Below are 6,482 nucleotides of genomic sequence, written 5' to 3'. Positions count from 1 at the left end.
GGAGCAGGGCTGAGTGAGCATAGAGCAACAGTCACAGACCCCCAAATATTCAGACTGAAAAAAAGACAAAAGGTCATTACATTAAGTTTAATTGTCATGGGTTTAGTGTCCAGAATATCTTAAGAACTCCCATAGTCAATGAAAACAAGACAAGCCATTCAATCAAATAATGGGCAAAAGAACTGAAGAGGCATTGCCCAGAAGAGAAAACACAGACGGCCATAAACCTATAAAACATTGTTCAACCTAGTTAGTAAGCAAGAAAATACAAACTTAGGCCGTGAGATAAAATTTCACAGCCTGACAAAAATTTTAAAGTCAGAAAACATCAAGTGTTGGGCAGGATATGGAACAGCACTGAAGGTGGGGTAAATTGGAAACCACTGCAGAAAGCAGTCTGGCAGGAGACCGTGAAACGTGTGTATCCCACAACCCAGCAATTCCGCTCCCATGTATGTTCCCTGGAGAAACTCTTGACCTTGTGCACTCTGGTCAGTTGCAAAAAATCTCCTGAGCAGCAGTGTTCACAAGAAGTAGGAGTAGTAGCCATCTTTGACTACTGGATTAACAGTAGTTCATTAGTCCTAGTGGTACTAGTAGACTAGTGGATTAACAAATTTTGGATTAACAAATTTCTTTTTTTCCTTTTTTTTTTTTTAAAGATTCTTTTTCCTTTTTCTCCCCAAAGCCCCCCAGTACACAGTTGTATATTCTTAGTTGTGGGTCCTTCTAGTTGTGGCATGTGGCACGCCGCCTCAGCCTGGCCTGATGAGTGGTGCCATGTCCAAGTGGAACATTCTCTGGGATAGAACATTCTCTTATGCTAGGCCATAAAACAAGCCTCAATAAATTTAAAAAGACTGAAATCCTACAGAGCATGTTCCCTCACCACAATGGAATTAAGTTACAAATCAATAAAAGGAGGAAATTTGAAAAATTCACCAAAACATGGAAATTAAACAACACATGCCTAAACAGGTCAAATGAAGAATGGATGAAAGAAAAAGCCACAAGGGAAAGTAGAAAATACTCTGAGATGAATGAAAATAAAAATACAACATATCAAAACTCGTGGATGCAGAACAGACATCAGCAAGACAGTGGGCTAGGAATCTCCAGACCCTTGTTCTCCATGGAAATATTAAATAAACCACTAGAGACTGGATAAAATAACTTTATAGGGGTTCTGGAAATCAGTCAAGATCTACAGCAAACAAGCGAATGCCCGACTAAAACCACATTCGAAACAGTAGACAATTTCACGGTGTTTTTCTTCACCCTTCCCCCTGGCCCCCTGGCATGGCACACTTTGGAGGAAGTGGTGGCCTGCTTCCCAGTTCCCTTCTACAAACCAAATAAAGCAGAATCTACCAAATTCACAACGTTCTAACTTGTCCTGGGGCTGCCTGAGGGATTGGTCTCCGCGTTGTCTAACCTGGAGCTCAGATGGCTAAAGCAGCTCAGCCTGGATCTCAGGCTAGAGGAAGCCATAGGAAGCAGCTGGAACAGCCTGTGAAAACTGCAGGGTGACTACAGACCTGCAGAGCCCTAAGACAAGAGGTCACTGATGGAGGAGTACAATAAAACAGCTAAGGCCCTGAGAGAGCAATGTGAGGCTGTTGGGGAAACCAAGACATTTAAGAGCAGCCATGTACATGGGAGGGTGCGGGGGTGGTTGGAAAAGAGCGCACGCACACGCCCCAGGAAGACGCATGCCCAGAAAATGCCCGGGAAGACTGCAAGCTTTCAGACCAGGCTGATTGGTGAAGGTCTTCCCTTCTTAAAGCTGGTCTGCAAAGACTGGGGGAAATGGCTGTTTTTTCAAATGCCCGATTTTCAGCAGAAGATCACAGGACATACAAAGAAACAGGAAAATATGGCCCAATCAAAGGAATAAAATTTATCTCCAGAAACTGTCCCTGAAGCAACACAGAGACTGTATTTATTTTTTTTAAGGATTTTTTTTATTGTGGTAACAATGGTTTATAACATTATCTAAATTTCAGGCTTACATCATTATATTTTGATTTCTGTGTATATTACCTAATGTTTCCCACCCAAAGACTAATTACCATCCATCACTGTACACATGTGCCTAATCACCTCTTTTGCCCTCCTCCCTCCCCCTTCCCATCTGGTAACCACCAATCCAACCTATCTCTATGCATTTGTTGTTGTTGTTATCTTCTATTTATGAGTGAGGTCACATGGTATGTGACTTTCTCTATCTGACTAATGTCACACAGCATAATACCCTCAAGTTCCATCCATATTGTCACAAATGGCAAGATTTCATCCTTTCTTATGGCTGAGAGGTATTGCATTGTGTATAAATACCACATCTACTTTATCCATTCTTCCCTTGATGGGCACCTAGGTTGCTTCCAAGCCTTGGCCGTTGTGAATAATGCTGCAATGAGCACAGGGGTGCAGGTATCTTTACGTGTTCTACACAAAGACTTTAAAACAACTGTTTTAAATATGCTCAAAGAGCAAAAAGAAAACACAAAGAACTGAAGGAAAATAGGAAAATGATGTATGAATAAAATGAGAATACCAGCAAGGAGACATACATTATAAAAAAGAACCGAACAGAAATTCTGAGGCTGAAAAATATAATAACTGAATTGAAAAATTCACTAGAGGGGTTCAATAGTAGACTTTAACAGGCAGAAGAAAGAATGAGCAAACTATAAAACAAGTCATTTGAAATTGCCAAGTCTGTGGAGCAGAAAGAAAAACAGGGAAAGAAAAGTAAGCAAAGCCTCAGAGACTTATGGTGACATCATCAACCACAGTAAATTACACGTTATGGAAGTCTCAGAGTGAGAAGAGAGAGAAAACGGGGCATAGAGATTATTTGAAGAAATAATGGCCAAAAACTTCCCAAATTTGAATAAAGACACCTATATACAAATTCAGGAAGCTCAACAAACTCCAGCTAAGATAAACCTAAAGAGAGTCACACCGAGACACATTATAATCAAACTGTCAAAGTGAAAGACAAAGAGAGAATCTTCGTAGCAGCAAGAAAAAAGCAACTCCTTGCATATAAGGGATCCTCGATAAGATTGTGAACAGACTTCCCAGCAGACACCTTGCTGTCAGAAGGCAGTGGAATGAGGCCAGGCCTGGTGGCCTAGTGGTCAAGTTCAGTGCACTCTGCTTTGGTGGCCCAGGTTTGGCTCCCGGGCGTGCAGCTATGCCATTCTGTTAGCAGCCATGCTGTGCTGGAGGCCCACATATGAAAAAATAGAGGAAAATTGGCATAGATGTTAGCTCAGGGTGAATCTTCCTCATAAAGAAAAAGGCAGTGGAATGACGTATTTAAACTGCTGGAAGAAAAACTGAGCATGGAGAATTCTATATCTAGCAAAGCTGTCCTTCAAAAACGAGAGAAAAAGTAAGACATTTTCAGATAAACAAAAACTGAGAGAGTTCATTGACACTAGACTCACCCTCCAGAAAGTGCTAAAGGGAATCTTTTGAATTGAGTTGAATTGAAAGGATGCCAGACAGTAACTTGAAGTCACATGAAAATATAAAGTTCTCTGGTAAAGGTAAATAAATGGACAAATGTGGAAACCAGTAGTACTACAATTGTGATTTGGAATTCCACTTTTTTTCTTCTACTGCTTTAAAAGAAAAAAGCATAAAAATAATTATAAGTCTATGTTAATGGGTACACAATATATAAAGATGTAATTTGTGACATAAATTGGAAGAAGTGGACCTGTAAAGGAGTAAATTTTTTGTTTGCAACTGAAGTGAAGTTGTATCAGTTTAAAATAAATTGTTATAACTTTAAAATGTTATTTGCAATCCTCATGGTAACCACAGAGAAAATATCAATAGATTAAATGAGAAGGGAATCAAATATCAAAAAAAATCTACTAAACACAAAGGAAGGTAGTAATAGAGGAAATGATGGACAAAAAAGCTCTAAGGCATACAGAAAACCAATAGTAAAATAGCAATAGTAAGTTATTTCTTATGTGTAACTACTTTAAAAGTAAACGGATTAAACTCCCCAATCAGAAAAACACAAATTGGTAAAATGATTAAAAAAAATAGTGTCAGCTTTAAGATGAATAAGGTCTGAAGATCTACTGAATAACACAGTGACTGTAGTTAATAACACTGTATTGCATAATTTAAATTTGCTAAGAGAGTAGAACTTAAATGTTCTCACCAAAAAAAAGAAGATAAATATGTGATGAATGTGTGAATTAAATAGATGAGAGGAATCCTTTCACAATGTATACATATATCAAGTCATCACAATGTACACTAAATATCTTATAATTGTATTTGTCAATTATACCTCAATAAAGGTGAATAAACAAAAAGACGTTTTGTTTAAAGATTTTATTTTTCCTTTTCCTCCCCAAAGGCCCACAGTACATAGTTGTGTATTTTAGTTGTGGGTCCTTCTAGTTGTGGCATGTGGGATGCCCCCTCAGTGTGGCCTGATGAGCGGTGCCATGTCCGCACCCAGGATTCAAACCAGCAAAACCCTGGGCCGCCAAAGTGGAGTGCGTGAACTTAACCACTCAGCCATGGGGCCTGCCACAAACAAGCAGAATTTAACTATATGCTGTCTACAAGAGACTCGCTTTAGATTTAAGGACATAAATAGGTTGAAAGTGAAAAGATAGAAAAAGATATTCCTTGCAAATAGTTACAAAAAAGAGACAAGGATGGCTATACTAATATCAGATAAGATACACTTTAAATTAAAAAAGTGTACAAGAGACAAAGAAAGACATTATATATTTAAAAGGTACAATACAGTAAGATGATATAACAATTATAAACATATATGTACCAAACATTAGAGCTCCTAAACATGTGAAGCAAACATTGATGGAAGTGAAGGGAAAATTAGCTGTAAAATAACAGTGGGAGAGTTGAAAATTCCAATTTCAGTGTTGAATAGAACAACCAACAGAAGATAAATAAGGAAATAGAGGACTTGAACATCACTTTAGACTAATTTAACCTAACAGAAATATATAGTACATCCACAGAATAACAGCACGATACACAATTTTCTCAAATGCACACAGAGTATTCTCCAGGATAGACAATATGTTAGGCCACAAAATAAATCTTAATAAATTTAAAAGATTGAAATCATACAAAGCATCTTTGTGTGTGTGTGTGTGTGAGGAAGATTGGGCCTGAGCTAACATCTGTGCCAATCTTCCTCTATTTTGTATGTGGGATGCCACCACAGGGTGGCTTGATGAGTGATGTGTAGTCTGTGCCCAGGATCCAAACCCACGGACTGTCAGCTGCCAAAGTGGAGTGCATGGACTTAACTGCTACACCACCAGGCTGGCCTCCAAAGCATCGTTTTTTATCACAATGAAATGAAACTAGATATCAACAGCAAAAGGAAAACCAGAAAATTCACAAATATGTGAAATTAAATACACTCTTAAAACAACCAATGAATAAAGAAGAAATTAAAAGGGAAATTTAAAAATATTTTGAGACAAATAATAATGAAAACGCAACATACCAAAACTTGTGAGATGCAGCAAAATCAGTACTCAGAGGGAAAACTATAGCAGTAAATGCTTACGTTAAAAAAAGAAGAAAGATCTCAAGTCAACAATCTAACTTTAGGTCATAAGAAAATAGAAAAAGAAGAACAAAATAAACCTAAAGCAAGAAGAAGAAAGGAAATGCTGAAGATTACAGTAGAGAGAAAATAGAGAATAGAAAAATAGAGAAAATCAATGAAACCAGGAGTCAGTTCTTCAAAAAGACCAAAAAAGCTGACAAACCTTTAGCTAGATTGACAAGACAAAAAGAGAGAAGAGTCAAATAACTAAAATCAGAATGAAAGAGAGAATATTACTACCAATTTTACAGAAACCTAAATGAAATGGACAAATTTCTAGAAACACACAACCTTCCTAGATGGATTCATGAAGTTGAAATTCTGAACAGACCTATAACTTATAAGGAGGTTGAACAAGTACTCAAACATTTCCCAACAAAGAAAAACCCAGAACCAGACTTCTTCACTGGTAAACGTTGCAAAATATTTAGAGAAGAACTAACACCAATCCTTCTCAGACTCTTCCAAAAAATTAAGGAGGAGGAAACACTTCCTAACACAGTCTATGAGGCCAATGTCATTATGATACCAAAGCCAGACAAAGACATTACAAGAAATAACAGACCAACATCCCTTATGAATATTAATGCAAAAATCCTCAACGAAATACTGGAAAACCAAATTCAACAGCATATTAAAGGGATTATTCAACATGACCAAAGTGGGATTTATTCCTGGAATGCAATGATGGTTCAACTTATGAAAATCAATCAATGTTATACGCCACATTAATAGAATGGAGGACAGAACCCACACATGTTCATCTCAGTTGACTCAGAAAACGCATTTGACAAAATTCAACACCGTTTCACAATAAAAACAGTCAAAGAACTAGTAATACGGGCCGGCC

This window comes from Equus asinus, chromosome 4, assembly GCF_041296235.1.
Source record: "Equus asinus isolate D_3611 breed Donkey chromosome 4, EquAss-T2T_v2, whole genome shotgun sequence".
Lineage (NCBI taxonomy): Eukaryota > Metazoa > Chordata > Mammalia > Perissodactyla > Equidae > Equus > Equus asinus.
This window is presented reverse-complemented; position numbering follows the sequence as displayed.